Source organism: Capra hircus, chromosome 24, assembly GCF_001704415.2.
Source record: "Capra hircus breed San Clemente chromosome 24, ASM170441v1, whole genome shotgun sequence".
Lineage (NCBI taxonomy): Eukaryota > Metazoa > Chordata > Mammalia > Artiodactyla > Bovidae > Capra > Capra hircus.
Genome location: NC_030831.1, coordinates 44,576,811 through 44,597,622, shown reverse-complemented (window position 1 = coordinate 44,597,622; position 20,812 = coordinate 44,576,811). Strand labels below are relative to the sequence as shown.

The 20,812-nt window shown below is 46.3% G+C and overlaps 1 protein-coding gene across 4 annotated transcripts in view; it reads right to left on the bottom strand.

Moving 5' to 3' along the window:
* The window catches only part of SETBP1 (SET binding protein 1), a 405,902-nt gene extending 385,582 nt beyond the window's left edge, over positions 1-20,320 (bottom strand). For 3 of the 4 annotated variants that reach the window (XM_018039462.1, XM_018039464.1, XM_018039465.1), the window contains exon 1: positions 20,137-20,320. The gene's annotated coding sequence lies outside the window, so the exon portion shown is untranslated. Of the gene's footprint in view, positions 1-17,714; positions 17,907-20,136 lie in introns of those variants that run through there. The other variant, XM_018039463.1, reaches the window with a different exon arrangement.

The window sequence follows — 20,812 nt, the reverse complement described above, 5'->3', positions numbered from 1 at the left end:
GAACTGGAAATCGCGCAGGTACTTCCACCCTCGGGGATCAGTAGATTTTCAGCTGACGCCCTGTGAGGAAGCCAGCCAGCAAGGCACAGGGCTTCACCATGGACCCTGCTCCCCAGAGAGGCCCAGGAACATAACAGCTCCTGGGAACTACTCAGCCCCGCAGGAAGACATGTTGACAACTGCTTCCACTTGGGGGAAAACCCAATGAATGTAGCACCTCTGCAAAGAAGCGGCTGTTTGGTGAGAGCATCCTCCCCAAAGCTGTCAACACTGAACAGCAACCCGGGCCCCATGCTACAAAAGGGCCAAAGCCCCACTGAGGAGCAGAGGAGGGCAGTTAGACCAGTTGACGCTTCATCTTTTCTTTATTGGCGAGGTTCCTGTCTCATCTAGACTGATCTGCCTACGTGCCCAAAACCTTAGATAATTTTTAAAAAGTCATATTCAAGTCAATATTCATTGAGGCCTCTCTTATTGGTGTCAGATAACACACTGCTGTTGGAGGCATCAAGATGCCTGAGAACCTGTCCCTGCGTACTGCCACTGAGCACAAGCCCGGTAGGCCTGTCTCGTTTGGGGCATCAGATTCACACAAATCGGCAGCCATGCTTCTTTGGCAGCAGTGTTCAGTGGTTTGCTCTGTCTGACAGGGATCTCCAGGGTAGCGTTTTAATATCCTGGTACCTGCCTACAAAGCATACTTTGGTCAGAGCAAAAGCTGAGACATATTCTCCATAAAAAGTTCCTAAACTAAATCTATTTGGACCTTTGAACCAGAGTAGGCCAACAGCTATTGCCAGTTCTGTGATGAGAGAAAAGAAGGTAAAATCTAAACTTTAGAGGAATAGATAGGAGTACGAGGTAGATGAATTATCAGTATTGAGAAAGCATCTTCCATTTAAATAATGATTCACTTCAGAGTTTCTCATATTTAGTATAAATCAGTAGCTAATGAATATAGGACACAAAGTTCCAAAACAAATTCAAATAGTAAGAGATGCACAAAAACTGAAAATTCAACATTTTTTCTTTCAGTTCTCCTCAAGTCAAGATCCTAAGAAACGATTAATATGCAAGTTTTTTTCCTCAAGGAGGTTATACTCTTGAAGAGACTTGGAAAACAAAACAGAGAAGATTTTCACCTTCTTTAATAATGGACAGAAACAAAGGGAAGAGAAAGGGGTTTCCTCCTGGGCAAGGTATACACAGGAAGGCCTCAAGAAAGCATCTGACCTTGATGGGCTTCAATAAGTGAAATGAGAAGAGGGGACACATGGAAGACAGAAAGAACAGCATGAGGCAGGACCTGGGCAGGAGTGCACAGACTTACGTTCAGGAAAGAGAAAGCTGAGGTTCGACTAGTAAGTGAGGCACAATTGGGAACTGGTGAGAGAAAAACAGTTACAGCCATATCACAGACATCCTTGGATGGCACGCTAATGAGCTGGATTTTATCTTACAGACAATGGGAAGCCATTTAAGTAGAGGATGTCAGTAGGCAAGGGGTATTAGTAAAAACTATGCTTTAGAAAGATAAATTAAGGGAACCCGATATTAGAGACAGGGGGACCATCAAGAGGCTTGGCTGAAATCTGATTCTTGTTGCACAAGGACCAGACCAAGTCAGCATGAGTATTACCTGATGAACAGTAGAGATGAAACCATAATGCAGTTTCAAATAATCCCATCCAGGAACACACCAATTCCAGACTTTCCATACTTATCTACCCTAAGAATTCAGTCTCAGAGCTCACTAGCGTTCAAGCTGCATTCCCTGTTCAAGTCAAACCAGTCTCCACAGCAGCATTACACACTCAGAGTTCTTTCTACCTTGATATTTTTATAGAATCTCTTCTTATATTCTCTCTCAACCATGCAGGCAATGCCTGGCATACAACTGGTGTTTTCCAAATGTTTGTTGTATGAAGGAATGAATGGACAAAGGAACAAGCAGACCCCAGGCCTTCCCACCTTTCAAGGTCATGCCTAAGTCTTCACTTCTCCATGACAACATATTGCAAACTCTGAATCACAGCACTCACTCCCTGGCCTGACTGAACACTGCTTGCAACTGCAGAGCTTGCCACTAAATACTAGTCATACATGGTCTCCTCATTGTTTCCAGGATACAAATCTTATTTCCTTTCTTGATTGCAATTCAGGCTCAGGCTGAGGTCGATGATGGCTATACAACACTTACATTCGCTTCAGCACCCAGTGCAGGATGGGGCACAGGGAGGACTTCCTGAAGTTCTTTCTGAATGAAAATGAGTTAGCCCCTGACAGCTCATCAAAGTCCTGTGGTTCAAACGACTCCAACTGCAGATCCACCCAGGCAGGCGGCCCCTGCGAAGTTCACTGTCTATGCCCCTCATGGCCACATGCAAGAGAGACACTTTCAAAAGTAAAGAGCAAAGACATAAACCTTCTGTTTACTGCACCAGCACACAAAGCCGCTGTTCTCCTTTGGCCTTCTCCCAGCACGTAGCTGTCACCCCAGATTCACAGGCCCAGCTTTTTCGGTGCATCTGGGAGAACACTGGGAGTCCTCTTCTGGCACCACCAGCCAACGTACCCCAGTGAGCACACGCACAGGCTCACGCACATACTCAGACGAAAGTGAAAACAAAAGCAAGGTGAAAACCGTTCGCCTTGTCACATTCCAGCAGCCAGTGGCTCCTCCAGAGTGGGCAGCGCACAAAGGACACTTTGTGCTGCCTCAGGCCTCCAGGCCAACAGCAGTTAACCCGTCTGTGGCTGATCGCTGGACCTGAGGTGAGAGGAGCACTAGCGGTCCAATAACATGCGCTTAGGGAAGGACCACTCTGCAGGTCCCAGGGAAACAGAGGGGCACGGGGAGGCGGGTGCTGCGGAAAAACACCGAGAAAGCAATCCGGAGACTGGGCCTGCCTTTCCCCAACAGTGAGGTGCTAGACAAGTCAATCTGAGTTCCTTACTCCGTACTTATCTCAGCAATGAATGCAACCAGACCAAGGTCTCTTCCGTACTCTAGACTGTGTAATTACACCCAGCACGGTCACAGACCTATGAGACACTCCAGAGTAGGTACTGTGAGCCTACAGAATTATTTGTCCGAGGGCCAGGGGGAATCTTGCTTGGCTCTGTGTGCTTCACGAACCAGATGAGTCCCAGGGAGTAAGTCCATCCTCTCTTCTCCATGATTTGTAAAACGGAAGAATTTTTTCTAGTCTAGAACATATTCTCCACCTGCACCCTTGAGGGAACTCTTACTAATCCCGGAACTTGGTGGAAATGCGAATTCTCAAGCCCCATCTGTGGCTGCAGGGATAAGCCCAGCACTCTGGCTGGTACCAAGCCCTCTAAGAAGTTCTAATGGGCTTAGGCTTTGCCTGGTCTATGTGCTTACCCCTACCAACTGACTTTACCAAAAAGCACTACTACTTTATATTTAAAGGGAATTCTCCCTTACCGTTCATCAGTGGCATTTTGTTCATCTATGCAATCCCAACACCTAGAACAGTGCCCAGTGAATAATGGGCACTTGAGAAATGTTGGTTGATTGAATTAATTAATACACAAATCTCCTCGTGCTGGGCTTCCCAGGATTATCTACCTCTCCCATCTGCTTTGCTTCCAGGGCACATTCAGACCATCATCACCCTGACCAGTGCTTTCCAAAGTGTCAGCCTGGTAGAACTGATACAGCCCTTCGCTTATGTAACAGGAGTCAAAAGATGTGGACTCTGGACCTAGTTCTGACACCTAGGAGCCCTCATAAGACTCTTTCAGTCTCACTGTCTCATCAATAAAATGGGGGGAAAGATGACTTCCTGATCTTCCTCATTATCGTTTATCTTTTTTTCTAATGGAACTACATGCTTCTTATAAGTTTTTTAAATAACACATACAACTCATAAGGTCTTAAAGGCAAACAATGACAAATATCAGAAGAGTCTGCTGCCTCACTCCTGACCTTTCCCAAACTCCCCCAGAACTCCACATCCTCACCCCTACCTCAGCTCCTTATTCTGCAAATTCCATAAAGCTGGACACGTCTTTCATCTTTACATTGCAGAAGACAGTAGGCTGCCCATATAATCCTCAGGTCAGAACTTTTTCCCCTCAAAACTCTGTAGAATATCTTCTAGAACTCAAAGTAAAAGAAGAGAAAATGGAAGCCAGTCTGGTTTTGTTTCCTTTGTAGACAATGAGTTTTATGCTTTTCTAACTGAAATTTTTTTAATTATAATACAATGTTGTTAACAACAAAATGAGGATGTGGATCTTACTTATTTTTCCTGGAACAGAGTGAGACTTTTGGATCTGAAGTGCAGGTTATTTCTAATTCAGCATCATCCCCTTCAATTATTGCTTTAGCTATTCCTTTTATTCAGTGGTTCTTTTTCTTTTACCTCAGTTTAGAACTCTAATCTCTGTTCTCCATTTCTCTTATTTTCTCTCTCACTGTTTTTATTTCTTTATTTTGCATCATGTGAGAGCCTTCCCTAATCTAAGGTCCATAACACCAATTTAATTTTGTCTTTGATCCTCCCTTTGCACTTGTTGACCTCACTGTGGATGTTTAATTTTGCAATTGCACATTTTGCATCCCTGCAACCTTTCCTACTTTATTCATCCCTCTTTCTGCTAACTCTGATGCTTTTTCATCTCATAACGCTCTCTCTTTGTTACTTTTCCACCCGGGAGGGGGTGGGTGGTCATGATTCTTCCTGTTGCACATGTCTGGTAGCAATCTAAAATCCTTATTTTGCTACTGTTGTAAATAATATCATAATACTACTCTTTCTTCCCTGTTCTGAGTGCTAGGGCTGGTGCTCAGTAACTCAGTCATATGCAACTCTCTCTGACCACATGCACCGTAGCCCTCCAGGCACCTTGTCCATGGAGTTATTCAGACAAGAACACCGCCGTGGGTTGCCATTTCCTCCTTCAGGGGATCTTCCCAACCCGGGAACTGAACCTGCATCTCCTTCACTGACTGGCGGACTCTTTACCACTGACCTACCTGGGAAGCCCTTGTTCTGAGTGTTTCATCCCTAAGGTCTTGTGTTTCATTCTTCCTCTTTACTCATGCTCTATTGAGGAAAAAGCCACGCAAGGCAGCCTTGGTCTACAAAGAAAGTACCAGACAGGTTTTTGACTCCACCTTCTATTCAGCTTGAAGTCAATCAAGTCCTCCTCTCAGAGCTATGGCTGTTACAGTGATCTGGTCACCTCAGTTCCTCGCAAACATTAACAGTGGTATCCTGGGGCTCATTAGAGCCCATCCATGTGAGTTCTTCCCAACTCCACTTTCAATAGTATCAAGTTGATAGCTTGAAAATCAGCTGTGGTGGGAGTATTTATACCACAAGAACAGCAAACTTAACATATCAGGGTTTAAAAAAAAAAAAATCTGGAGAACGAAGTGTTAAGCACTTACACCACTGATAGCAAACATCTACAACTACTGTTTTGCAGATTCTTCCGTCAGCTTCTTTACAACTCCGAATAGCTGAAATGTACAAAGTGCGCTGTCGCAGAGACTCTTTATGTCTTCCTCAGAACTTCCCTTGCGGAAATGTCTCTGCCCAGTAGTCAAAATCTCCTCTCAAACCTCCCTCCTCCAGTCTTGCCTATGTTCTCTGAAAGCTGTAGCCTTTGAGAATATATATAATGATGTCAGGGGAGAGACAGTCTTTGGTCGTTTTATTAAAGTTGGCCATGCAGAAGAACCTGATGGCGGCCTAGTTTTCCTGTTGACAGAAATTGTAAGTTTCTGATCTCACAGGGACAAACTGTGTAAAAGGATGGAGTGTGAGCCTCTGTGGCTTCAGATAGGGAAGCAACTGTATTTTCAACTGAGGCTCATCAGCTGTATATAAGAATCCCTTCTCAAATTCCAGCAAGAGATGGATCGTCTGTCTGACTTCTGCATTGGAGTAGCTGAGCGTTCATCTTTCTACGTGTCTTCTAAGGTATTTAGGTGGAGAGTCAGAAGTGGCCTTTTCCTCTTGAGGGGCTTTACATGTGTCTGGGATCCTCTTTTGCCCCCTTGAGTTAATGCCTTTTCATTATTCAGGCCCTGGTCTGAAAGTCTACCTGCTACAGAAGCACACAGAGTGAAAGCTCCATAAACACTGATAAAGTGATCAAGCAATCCAACCCATGTTGTTGTTGTTTAGTCACTAAGCCATGTCTGACTCTTTTCTGATCCCCTGGACTACAGTCCACCAGGCTCCTCTGCCCATGGGATTTCCCAGGCAAAAATACTGAAGTGGGCCACCATATTCTTCTCCAGGGGATCGTCCCAACCCAGGGATCGAACCCACATCTCCTGCCTTGGCCTTCCCTGAGCCACTAGGGAAACCATCCAACCCTTGCCAGCTCTCAAACAATGAGGGCAAAGCAGCTCTGCACACAGCTCTCTGACCCTGCAAACACAGCAGTGGTCTCCAGCAGAGAATGAAGATCAGACTCAGTGACTTTATTATGTTACATGGGCTTCCCTGGTGGCTCAGGGGTAAAGAATCTGCCTGCAATACAGGAGCCAGAGGAGACACAGATTCGATCCCTGGGTCAGGAAGATCCCCTGGAGGGGAGCATGGCAACCTACTCCAGTATTCTTGCCCAGAGAATCCCACAGACAGAGACGCCTGGTGGGCTACAGTCCATAGGGTCACAAAGAGTTGGACACAACTGAAGCGACTTAGCATGGAAGCACACACACCTATATGGTACATTCCTGATCACAGATCACCTCCAAGCAGCACTGTCTGAGCACTCCATCCAGCACACTGCAGAACAGCATGTCCCGAGGTGCAGCTTCCCCCAAATCCCACTGATTTGCATAACTTCATATAATTCCCTAATTCTTCTGGCTGGCCTGTCCTGTCTTCTTTCACCGCCTGCTTCTCTCTAAGCCATTCTTCAATAATTGGGTCGCTTCACCTCCTTCATAAAGACTACTTGGGCCTTCCTTTTCTCCTATTTTCTCTGTGTACAAATGTACACGCACATATACACAGTCACACTCACAGATGGTCTTACTCTCACTTTCCTGGGCATTCTGCTATCAAAGCATTCGGCAAACTGTATTGCAATGTTCCCTTATTGATCTCCCCCACCAGACCAAGGACTCCATAAAGAAGGGGCTGGGTTTTAAGTGAGTCTCTACCGTATACCAGAGAACAGCGAACACAGTAAGTGTCCCACAGCAAGTGTCTAAACGATGCTTCCTCTTGAAAAGAGGAATGGAAGTAGCACTGATTTGAGGTCATGGGTTTAGATTAGTTAACCTCTCTTTTCCAGTGAGTAATTGTGTTCTCAGGAATTATACTTAAACTGTTTGCTTCATTTGGAAACTTGGTAATAATCCTACCTCAAGGGTTAAGAAGTAACTGAAGATCAAAATAAGATATTTATGACAGATCATGTTGGGATCACCTTAGTGGGTATTCAAAACTTTAAGTGAATTTGATTTACTCCCACAGTCTGTGTCACCCACACTGGCATTAGGCCAAATGTTGCCTTCTCCTCCCAGATTCCAAGTAAAGCCTGAGGTTTGGGAGTTGGAGACCAACCTCCTCCACCTCCCTTTACAATGGGAAGCACATACGAGTAGTTTAATTTGTATCCACTAACTTGAGTGTTTTGAAGGTGTTTGACTGTTGCTTTCTTCTTGTACCTAGTTTGTCCTGTGGAGGAAATGAGATTTCATTCAACCAGGAATTCCAGATTCAATTCCCCACTCTGCCATTTGGAACGAGGTTCAGTTCAGTTCAGCTCAGTCGCTCAGTCGTGTCCGACTCTTTGAGACCCCATGAATCGCAGCACGCCAGGCCTCCTTAGGTAGACCTGAAGTGAAGTGAAGTGAAGTGAAGTGAAATGAACTTGCTCAGTCGTGTCCGACTCTTTGCGACCCCATGGACTGTAGCCTACCAGGCTCCTCCCTCCATGGGATTCTCCAGGCAAGAGCACTGGAGTGGGGTGCCATTTTCCTTCTCCAGGGGATCTTCCCGACCCAGGGATCGAACCTGGGTCTCCGCATTCCAGGCAGACGCTTTAACCTCTGAGCCACCAGGAAAGCCAGGTAGACTTAGGCTAGTTATTTTTTTCTCCCAGGGTCTCGTCATCCACATCTGTAGAATGGGGAGGTGATGAGGTGAACTCTCTTGTCCCTTCACCTCTAACCTTCTCAGGTGCTGAGCCTTCTCTCCTCAACTTGACAACCAAAAGCCTTTCAAAGACAGAGCTGGTACCCCACACCTCTTCATAGCTTTTACAGGCTCTGCAGCTCTGCTTGGTTGTTCAGTTCAGTCGCTCAGTCGTATCCGACTCTTTGTGACCCCATGGACTGCAGCACGCCAGGCCTCCCTGTCCATCACCAGCACCTGGAGTTTACCCAAACTCATGTCCTTTGAGTTAGTGATGTCATCCAACCATCTCATCCTCTGTCGTCTCCTTCTCCTCCTGCCCCCAATCCCTCGCAGCATCAGAGTCTTTTCCAATGAGTCAACTCTTTGCATGAGGTGGCCAAAGTACTGGAGTTTCAGCTTTAGCATCAGTCCTTCCAATGAATACCCCAGACTGATCTCCTTTAGGATGGACTGATTGGATCTCCTTGCAGCCCAAAGGACTCTCAAGAGTCTTCTCCAGCACCACAGTTCAAAAGCATCAATTCTTTGGTGCTCAGCTTTCTTTATAGTCCAACTCTCACATCCATACACGACTACTAGAAAAACCATAGCCTTGACTAGACGGACCTTTGCTGGTTGAACATAACACAAAACTAAGAATTGGTCTCTGTGCTCAGGGATCTCCATGATAGGGAGAGACAGAATCAAACTTCCGAGGCCTGAGGCCAAACACATACTGTTAATCAACAGTTCCAGTTCTAGCTGCAAAAATAGTGCCTCCTCTGTGAACCAATAACACAAATGCAGTGGTAGAATCCTTGGGTATTGGACCCCAGGGGAAGGTCTCGACAGCATTGCCTGGGCCAATCCTCCAGTTTAAAGGTGGAGTTCTGGTTTTGGTGTACTACCTGTTCTCTGCATTTCTCCATGCAGTCAAGAAAAGCACACACTTGTAGTGAGAGAAGGGGTTGAGCATAATAAATGGTCTCTACAGGCATTATCTATTTAATCTAGACAACAGCCCTGTGATGCAAAAGACACACCCTCATACTAAAGATGTGGAAATGTAAATACAAATGTCTAGAGAGGCAAATAATTTGTTCTGCACACACTACCTGTGCCAGATCTACAATCAAATTCAGGCTTATATGATTCCAAAGTCTGTGCTTTTACTTTCAGATCATGATGTCTCTAAAACAAAGTGATGCTAGCTTTTGGCCAAACACTCCTAGCTACTTTTACACATGAGTGAAAGTTGTCCAGTCATGTCTGACTCTTTGTAACCCCATGGACCATACAGTCCATGGAATTCTCCAGGCCAGAATACTGGAGTGGGTAGCCTTTCCCTTCTCCAGGGGATCTTCCCAACCCAGGGATTGAACCCAGGTCTCCTGCACTGCAGGCGGATTCTTTACCAGCTGACCCACAAGGTAAGCCCATTTTTATACACAGGAGTTCTAAAACCAGTTTGCCATCTGACTTGCCACAGCACTTAAATTCTCTGGGAATCAGTTTTCTCATCAGCCTTCTAATCTCTTCACCAACTTCTACAAGGAAAAGAAAAAAATAAGATACACAGAATAGCACCTAAATAGGTTAAATATACAGGGTTCACCTGTAAGAAGTAACTGTGATTGCAGTATCTTTTGTTTAAGTGTATTACAGAAGACACCCACATAGTAAATAAAATGATCCTAACTTTGAACAAGGAAATAGTATATAATAACTGTTAAGTTTATTCTTTGATTTAAACCTGAGATTTACCCATTTTACAGATAAGAAAATGGAAGTACAGATATTTGTTGAAATCACATAGGTAGTTCTCTCTGACCCCAACTGTCATTTGCTTTCCACTGAACCATAACGCCCCCACGGAGAAGGCAATGGCACCCCACGCCAGTACGTTTGCCTGGAAAATCCCACGGATGGAGGAGCCTGGTAGGCTGCAGTCAATGGGGTTGCTTAGAGTCGGACACGACTGAGAGACTTCACTTTCACTCTTCACTGTCATGCATTGGAGAAGGAAATGGCAAACCACTCCAGTGTTCTTGCCTGGAGAATCCCAGGGATGGGGAAGCCTGGTGGGCTGCCGTCTATGGGGTCGCACAGAGTCGGACACGACTGAAGTGACTTAGCATAATGCCCCCAAGTCTTTAAATATCCAGCATGAGTAGTCACTTAAACTCTGATCCTCCACCACATCACATGTAAACTGGGGATGAAAATGGTAGAGTTACCTGAGGGCAACGCAGCTAAACTGAATAATTGAACAGATAATAACTTCCCTGGTCTTTCTTTCAAGGCCCCTTAATTTTGACCGCACTACCTATTCAGTCTTAATTCAAATTCCTTGACTTCTCAACCATCTGATTCGAAACTGCTTTGCTCATTGTCATTTGAATGTAAAGTGTAACCTGACACTTAGACGTTTGCACTTCTGCCACAAAGGAGATGCTAGGCATACCAGAGAGTAAACAAATACTGGCTCCATTTCCTGTCCTTTATGATATTTCTCCTTCAGCTATCCTGAACTGACATTTAAATATTGCATTGTTACTGAAATTTGAACATGTCTATCTCCAATTACGTTTTAAACTCCTGGAAATGAGGACCCATGTCACAGAGCTTTTTTGTTCCTCTAAGTGGCTGATTCCATTCTGAATGCTTATACATACTTTTATTTTTTTTGTCCTAAAGATGCCTCTTTTGAACTCCACACTGAAGAGCTGGTGGCTAACAGGACTAGTAGTGGGCAGGACAGTCAGATGCCAGGATCTTCCTGCATGTGGCATGTGTGGAATTCCTCCAACTGGCACATACCTCTACTCCTCACACCTACACGCCTCACATTCTGAAAACTCCAGTCATGGCTCCCATCTCAGCATGGGAGACACAGCCTTGACCCCTTCCCCACAGAACCCGACCCCATCTGTTCTGCTGACGGACACTCCACAGAACCCTAGAGGACCATCTCCTGCTTCTACTCCTCCACTGGTTTTTAATGAGTTCTTACAGAGTCTTCCACCAGATTGAAAACAGAGACAACCTCCTCTCCATCTCTTGGGGTCCCCACAGCACCCATCAGAGTCTATGATACTCCTGTTTAAATGGGTCCAGTTTAGTGGGCCCTGAGTGTCATTCTTCCCGCTGCTATAAGGAGACTTCAGACCAGCAAGATGCCTGCTGTAGTGACCTGTGGCTCAATATCAGCCAGCTGGACCTTCAGCATCAGGGCCTCCTTGTTCCTGTCAGATGCAGTACATGATCATAATTAGCGTCTGTTTCCTGGTGGCAATTCCAAATTCACATTCAAACTCTGTCCCATCTCTGCTCTTGTGCCAAAGCTAACTGGGACACCAAGAATGGTCCCTGGTTCCAGTTCTACCATCAAACCTAAAACCACAACATTCTTGAAGCCTTCCCTGACTGTACTTTATCCCTGATCACCCAAATAGCTAATTCCACTTACATCATGCTCCCACTTTGGCTGCAGACTGATGCTTTCCATTTGAGCTAAGCCTGTCTCTTGAGATACACTGTCCATTCGTCAAGGGCAAAAGCCCCATCTCATACCAGACCTTTCTCACCCAACATTGCCAAGAACAATGGCACAAACTACAATGCTGAGACCTTAACAAACATTTGTGGATCCAAAACCCAACTGTAATTGAGCTCCAGAGTACAAAATAATGAGCAGAGAGAAGGCCCACAGGGCTTTCACATCAAATCATCCTTTTTAGTCACCATTATGAATCAATACTTTAAAAAAAAAAAAGTCAAAGCTCTCATTGCTCGAATAACAATAGGTCACAGACATACCACCCAACAACTGCAAGGGACTTGCCACCCAGAGTTTATTATTTTGCTACAAGCACAACTGTGCCCCAATTGCCTCTAATGGGAGTTCTCAGGCTACAACATTGGATTCATCAAATTTAGCATCTCCAGCATCTACATCTTTCCAGGCCCAAGCTGAAACCCCCCAAGCCCAGTCTTTCCACTGACAGATCTTGCAATCTTTAACAAATAAAAGGAATAATGAAGATATTTCTTTTTACCTAATTAGACTAATCGAGTTGCTTGCCTTTTTTTTTTTTTTTTTCATATCCCAAGTCCTAGAGTAAAAGTAACTGAAGCATCTCAGTAGCTTGTAGAGCCTTGCTGGTCCTAAATACTCAAACAGTGTGCTCCTAGGTGACTCAGAATGACTGCTGAACTCAGGTCAAAACCCAATTTTCCTATTTCCACCCCAACCCTAACCTCAGAGGCCTCTGGCTTTGGACAAACTGCAGGTCAGTTTGTCCCTCTTATCTCAAAATGCATGCAAACCAATTCACGCACTGTTATTGAACACAGGCCATGAAAGGGCAGACTCTGATGTGAAGACTGAACTGACATCCCAAGAGCACAGCCATAGCCTTAACCTTTATGCCCAACCGAGTCTACACAAGAAAACAATGCCTAGCCCCCTAGACCCATGAGGTCCAAAAGCAACCACAGCAGAGATTCCAGATGCCTACTGGGCACAGGAAGTAGTAAGCAAAAAGCCCAGAAAGGGAATACAGTACAGATTTTCCAGAAGCCATCTTTGTCTGCTTTGTCTGAGACAAGCCATTTCCCTTCTCTCAATTTGGTCACTTCATCAACAGGGGCCAGTTTTCAAAAGATATACCAGATCAATCCTTTTCTTCCTTCCATATTATTCACTATCGTATTTCTTTACACTTAACTAATCATCCCCTCCTCTTCTTTCCGTGGCCCCAAGTCTGGCTCTTTGGGTTTCTCCTGGTCCCATGTCTCCTCCTGTAACTTTCACTCGCAGCAAGCACTTAGCAAAGGTCATGATTTCTTAGTGGGAGTAATGTAGACAGTTGTTGGGGTGCCATTAAATGGGGTTGAGGAGTTCTGAGCTTTAAGAAACCTTTAAAATTCCTGGGACACTTCTGCCTACAGAGTCACAGAATTTCAGAAGGGGCCCCTCCTCCACAATAATCCAAACTCTTTCTCTTTACCGTGGCTCAAGCTAAGGAGCAGAAAAGATTGTCCTATACCACGTGCTGACCGGGGGCCAATCCAGCTTGCTACCAGTCTTGCAGGAGCCAGAGCCCAGAACTTTCCCTTCTGAGTGCATTTCTCTGCTCAGCCTTCTTTTACACAGCAGCTAGGCGCACTCAGTCACCAAGGAGTGAGAAGCACTTGGACTTAAGTAACAAAGAAGATTGCATGGTTAAGTGCCAAAATGAGTGTGGTGGACAAAAAACGCAATTGGAATTTTCAGAGAAAGTCAAGAGCTATGTGGGCTAGAGTGGCAAGCAGGCTCTAGTAGGTACTTAATAAATATTTTGATGATTGAATGAATAAGTGAATCACTGACTGATAGGATGTACAGGCAGTAAAGCATCATTAACTCTCAGGCTTTGAGGGAATAACTGAGAGTGGGTGACTGCCCCTGAAAGATAGCCAAAAATATAAAAAGTCATTGACATAAGTGCTTATTATTCACTTTGTCTAAGAGAGCCTCATTGTGTTGCTTCACTGTGCAGAGCTTTCATGTATCTTAAACAACATTCACTTTTAATATTCTATCACTGCATAAATTCTGTGATTCATTCATTCTCAGAAATCATTCATAAGTAGGACTTTGTGGGGGCAACCTTGGCCTCATCCTTCAAGGACTCACAGCCTGAAGAGGTGAGTGACAACGAAGAGCAAAGCAGTATAAGCCAGAGGCCCAGCAAGTGCTTTAGTCCTAAAATGCTCTGGAAATGGCGGTGAAGAGCTGAGAGCTGGTCAGGTGTCCTAAGAGGTAGACACTCTGGCTAAAAGGGACCAATTGGGACACTTTCAGAGAGAAGGCGGTGACACAGAAGGAGCAGAAGTGTTGAGGTGGACAAGTGTACAAGTGCTCAGGGCCAACAAGGAAATCAGTCTAAAGGGAACAGGGGCCTATGTGTGCTGCATAAAACGAGGTTCACCGGTGAGTGCTGCAACATGCCTGGTACAGGCTGCTGGACGGGGCGAGCCAGGAATCATGGGAAAGAGAAAGAGGAGCAATGCAGAAGAGTCTATGAAGATCGTCCCTGATTCGAGAGAACTTTCTGGGTTTGCTGGGACAGATGCAATCTTGCTATCAGTTCTGTTAGAGAGGAAACAAATTCTGTCTTGACTGTCATTTCTCAGCCACCGTGACTCCCTGATGGAAACCCCTCCCCCACACGCATACACACACACTCACCATCCATTACCTGTCCTCTCTGTGGGTCTCCATGTCTTTTTTCTTTTTTCCTTCCCATCTTAACTTGAAGAGTTAAGAACGAGAAGGAATTCTTAGTGCATATATACCTTTGCATATATATCTGAGATCAAGAGTCTCAGATAGTATTGAATTTGGACTCAAGGATCCATTAGTGCATCCTTGAGTCCAAATTCAATACTATCTGAGACTCTTGATCTCAGATATATATGCAAAGTAGGTATCTAAGAATTCAGCCGATCTGAAATACATATACTATACACATTTTCTTTTTCCTTTGGTCAACTCAAGAGCACAAAACAACTATTCCCTGACTGTCTTAGAACACAAGGGGCCCCTACAGGCATTTCTAGGCATACCAAGAAGCTATTAATCTCCAAGCGATGGTGACAACAATCCCAGACACCAGTTTCCAGGAGGCAGCGTGGAAATCCTCTCAGAGTTCAATTATAGAAATTAGCTGGTATTATTTAATCCTCAGAACCCCTGTGAAGTAGGCAGGGTAAGCATCTTTTATCCTTATTTTACTGATTAGTTTACTGAGGCTCGAAGAGGTTAAATAACTTTGCAGGGACATTTAGCTGGGAAATAATAGGGACAAGATCCAAGGCAGATCTTGTCACTTCAGGTGTGATGCTCTTCACACTTTATCAGAGCCATCTGGTCCCATGTGGGCCACCAACTTGTGTCATTTCAGCAAGTCAGCACATCAATGGCCTCATCTTCTGCAAGGGGATAAAAGGCTTACCTAGCTTCCCATCTTAGAAAATCAAGGGGGCAAATGTGATATAAAGATACTTTTGAAAAGAAAAGTGCCATGGATATAAAAAAGTTTGTTTTGATGCAAAAAGGTATATTGGGTCAGAGAAACATTTTTCCAAAGTGGCAAAGTTCTGAAACTCTTATCGGCTCACCATTCACCCCTTCTCCCTTCCCAGCATTTGGAAAGGTAGAAGCCTCTACCTTTCCCTCTGGGGGTCAGCTCAGCTGGCCTTGCCTGTAATTTATTTCTCATGGATCTGCTGATGACAACCCATCATCAGCTCCTGGGGAGGGGTAGCTGCTTCCTCCCAAGAGATCCTGTGGACTTCAGGGATGCTCACATTCTCCATCTGACCCTGGCATTATTTGCTCTGAACTGGACAGAAAGTCAACTGCAGGTTTCTACACCAACGGCCATTAAAAAAAAAAAAAAAAAAAACTTTCCTCAATCTGGTACTAGCTTAAGGGGGTAAGAAAACCAACTCTGAAAGGGAAGTTGCTCTGACCCAATTCTGAAAATTCCGGATGTGAAATGTAAGGGCCACTAAGTTGGACTCAGTCATCTAAGGTCACCAGCTTCCCCCAAAACTTGGTATTGTCTCAACTCAGTGTGTCTAAAGGGGCATAAGAATCTAGTAGTAAAGCGAAGCGAAAATGGACATAAATACTTAGAGTCAAACAAGAATGTAAGTTGGCATCTTTCCCCTGAATTCATGAAGCAGTACATTCTGTGGGCATCTTGGTGTTTACTTTTCTGCACTTATCAAGCATTTGCCTGCCCAAAAGTGTCTGCAGGTTCATGAAGAGTTTGTGAAACACCAGGGTTTCCTTTAGAAACAATTTTAAATGAAGTTCAAACCTATGGCTAGATCTGATGGCTGGGCTCCTTATTTATGCACATGCACGCATGAGCAGTTGTGTCTGACTCTTTGCGACCCCATGGACTGCAGCCCACCAGGCTCCTCTGTCCATGGAACTCACCAGACAAGAATACTGGAGTGGGTTGCCATTTCCTCCTCCAGGGTGACCCAGGGATCAAACCTAAATCTCCTGTGTCTCCTGCACTTCAGGGAGATTTTTTACCCACTGAGCCAGCTCCTTATTTAATCCTGACCCAAAACATCCTGGGAAGCTCACCAGGTTTCACAGTATACCATAAGATCGTAGGATAGCAATGGAACTGGACGGTTTTGTACCCTTCTTCGCAGAACCCAAGGACCAAGCGCAACGATATGTGGCCAGGACTCTATGAGCTTCCTTTTCTCAGGGCAGTGCTACCCCTTCAGGACAAGAGCAGCCTCCTGTCTCTGCTCCCTACTCCCCCATCCCGAAGAGACAGATCCCACACAGTGGGGCCCTGAGCAAACTCAGTAACATTATCTCATTTTTTAAGGCACTGCAACTTCTGACAACGTTAATGTGTTAATAATAATTTATCCCATTCTCCTGGCAGGAACAAAACTGAAGCAACTTGAAATGCCATCAGCAAAAATTATTTATTTTCCATTCCTGAGCAGTGAAGAAAACAAGATCTCATTGGCCAGGTCCACTCTCAATAGCTATCTGGTTTCAATTAAAACGTCAAGTCTCCAAGGGAAAAACTGGCATTCTGAGTTGCTGAGGCCCAGCCAAGTTTCAGTGTCTCTACAAACTCCAGAAAGGATGTCCCATCCAACCAGCCAACCTCTCATCTTCCTCCTTTTGCATATCATATAGACACTTCAGAGCAGAGACTAAAGTACAACGAAAAATAATGACCAGGTTAAAAGAACTCTGCGCTCCTAGAGGTACAATTTTTGTGCCAGTGAAGTATTGATTCTGCTCCTAATGGAACTGAAAGTCGAGATAACAGCAGAAATGGAATCAGGAATCCAGGGGAAAGTACCTACCTATTTATTTCTTCTTCAACAAACTCCTGCCTCCTCCCACTGACCATGTTCAACTAAATGTTCTACAAAGATTCCAAGTACTGTTTTCTCTTTGCCCTCAGCCCTCATTTTTAGGCCAAGTGACTTAGAAAGTAGCCTACCATGAATAATGCCCACACAGGACCAGAAGTCCTTGCGGCACCGAAGGGGCTCCTTGGTTCTCTCGGGGATGCCCCTAGGCTTTCCCTGCGTGAAGCGCAGAACACAGCCTGCCAGGGGATGCCTTCCTCTGCGATGCTCTGATGCTAACATACAAAAGCCCAGATTACACCCCTTCACTTGCCCAGCCCATTTGTGAACATATAAGGCAGTTGATACTATCTCCCGAGCTATAACTGGCCCCTTCCAAACCATATCACTGCCTCTCAGTCAATCATCCTTGTATTCACGACAAGCCATTCCCCACCTCCAATTTGTTTATTTCACTGACACATCTATTTTCCCTGCTAACAGAAATAAGTCAGCTTTCCTCCTCTGGCTTCCAATAGCATTCACTCACCACCTCCTCCCCTCTGCCCCCGCTCAGATTACTATAGTGGCTAGCAGTTCCCAGAGCCCAGCTCTAACACCGATTCAACTTCCCAAGACTAAGACTTTTATTTTCTTAATGGGGGAGGGGAGATGGTGTGCAAAGCAGCACTTTCTGCATACCTGGTCTCCTGTCTTCTCAGGCTACATTCCCTGAAGTTGGCAAATCTCTGTGTTTAGCCACACTCTTCTGATCTGCCCTAAAGCCCTTCTTTGGTAGCAGGCAAAGTAATTAAGTACAGAGGACAATACTGCATCTTCAACTTCACTGGGACTTCCAAGTGAGAGCAAAAGAGATAATGTCTCACTTCAGGAGTCTTGGAATGGTAGAAGTCACAGAAAGCAGGAGAAAGGGGAAGGAGTGACCAAGGATTGTAAACTGGCTACATTTTAAAGTTCTACAAACTTTCTCCTCCCTCACACGCCCCTGGACAGTTGGCTCCACCTCCCCATCCCAGCCAGACAACATCCAACTGGGCTGTGTGAGGGTAACTCTCTCTGAGCCTGCTAGTCTGGCCCTAGTGTTGCAGATGTGGCCACATAGAACAACACCCTTCCTCTCCTCTCCTTTCCTCTCCTCTCCATGTTCTTTCTGAGCCCACTCCTGCCCTTCCAAAACACATGAGCATGCATGTGCACACCTACACACATGTTTTGAGGATAAAGACAGGCTGGGAAGGGCAACCTGACCTACCTGTGTAAACTACAGGATAGCACGAGATGGGGCAAGACTGCTGGACAGTTTTGGCAATAATAACTTTACAAAGTTAGATTTTGCACAAAACTACAGGAAAGGAAAAATAGGATGAAGAGTAAAAGAATGAAAAGGAACAGAATTTTAAAAAATAATGTAAGAGGAAAACAAGTAATATTAGTATTTCCATAAAGACCATGCATGCATGGACTCCAACTAACTTTTAAAAAAGGTGTGGATAGTGGTGGAGGGGATGCAGAGGCTTGAAAGAAAAAGTAGCTGTGGTAGAATTCCAAAATAAACTGCCCTTTCAGAGGAGAGCTTCTGCGGGGATAAAGAGACACACAAATTGGCCTTTTAGCATTAGATGTCAACCATGAGATTATCAGGACAGTTTATTTGAAGCGGAAATGAATCGGAAATCCTTCCCTCAACAGTCCTCTTAGACCAATATATACACCTTCAGAACCCACATAGACACACATAAAGAATAAATACAGCATCAACGGGCAATAAGAACCCCCTCCCCACACCAGCAGTACCTCTAGCCTCATCTCGTACTTCCAATTGCACAACTTTCCGATCTCCAAAGAAAATATTTCCAGTTGGATCCTATTTCAGAATTGTAACTGGTGTGGGTTGTGGGAGGAGGGGTGTGTGCAGCCTGTCGGGGATGGGGACTGGAAGACAGCATTTCGGTAGTTACTTATTTTTGTAGAGCCAGCATGCTCTACCGATCAGAAATTGCTATTACCCAACAAAGCTTCTATCACAAACAGACACCAAAAACAGCATCAGCGTTATCACCATCTTGCTAAAGATCTGCCCGGCCCAGTTTACCTGACTTTGTCTCTGTGGAACTTCTTGGACAGTATTGTAGTCAAAGGGATATGGTTTGAAAGACAAAAACAATAAATCGATACTGAAGGGCTCCCTTTCAGGAGTTATTTCCCACTGGAAACCACCGAACGGGAAAGCCTGTCGTTAATTCCCAAGCCCACGGCTCCTCTAGAAACACACACAATGCGTGCTTTCAAAAAGGGCATTCGTCTGCTTTTAAGGGAATTCCTATCTTTTCAGAGTCCCAAAACCGGAGAGCACGAGAGAGACTCAGATCCATTGATTAAGATTTTAAGAAAAAGACTAACACAGAGCCACGACACAAGCACACACCAACCTTCGCCGGCTGGACCACTTCTTCCCTGTTCTTCTTTCTATTAACCACACGTTAGATTCTGATACATCCGCCCCCTCAACCTACCCACCCACCCCCAAAATCCAACTAGATACAATGTAGCTCTCTAGCTCCACTTAACCTGCAAGTTACAAAGAGAGAGGAAAAAAAATATCCTGCCGCCTTCCCACTCCGGTTCCCTACCCCCTCCCCCTCTTGAGTCCACTCCACCAACGCCAAACCCGCGAGCCCCAGCAGTCGGCGGCCGGACGGAGGGAGGGAGGGAGGGTGCAAAAGGCGGGGGGAGGGGGAAGGCCGGGGCGGAGTGGGGGGGGGGGGATCAGATTAGGCCAAACTCAGTAAGGTCCCAGACCTTCAGCCCGACGCTGCCACCCTCGCCGCCACCACCGAGTCACTTCAAATGAGCCAGCATCTTTGCCCACGGCCGGCTGGCCGGAATCGCGCCCATCCTCCGCAGCCTCGCCGGGACCGGCATCCCGCCCCTTCGGCCCGGTCTCCCAGTTCCCGCCGGTGCAAAGTCAAAGCCCCGGCGAGGCAGCGTTAACTTTTGCACGCAGAGAACACACACCGCCCCTGGCCCCGGGCGTGCGGGGGCCCGCGGCGCGGCGGGAGGCTGGGCGCCGAGCTCCCGGGCCAAGGTCGCTGCGCGTGCTCACCCACGGCTCCGGCTCCGCTGGCCCCGGCGCTCGCTCAGATCCCGGCTCCCGTCGCTCGCCCGAGCCCCCGAAGGTGCTGCTGCGGCAACTCCATGGCGATGAGCATCTGTCACACGGCGAGCCGCGGGCGGGCCGCCCTCGCTCGGGGGGCGCCGGGGCCCCCGGGCGCGCGGAGGCGGAGGCGAGCGGCGGGCGCCCCGGCCGGCCCCGCGCTTCCCGCCCGGCGCGGCCGCCTCCGCCGCGCCACCGATTTACAGAGAGAGATATCAAGGGGGAAAATGGCGTCTCCGGAGCCCGAGGAGTCCTGGAGTAATCACATTCACACACACACACACACACACACACACACACACACGCCCGCACGCACACACTCGCACACCGCGCGCCGCGGGCCCGGCTAATTTTAGCAGGAACCCCCCTCCCAAATTATATATATATATATATATCCCAGTCTATCCAATCAATGCTATTTTTTTTTTCCTTTTCTTCAAAGGATGGATTGGAGCCTTAAAAAAAAAAAAATGTTGCCGGGTTCGGGCTCGCAGGAGGCAGCGCGCGAAGGGCGAGGGCGCTTTTGCTGAGCTGTGCAGTTCGGTCCGCGGCGCCGGGCGGCCCAGCCCGCCCGCTCGTCTGCCCGCGGTCGCTAGTGCTGCCGCCGCCGCCGCCGCCGCCGCTC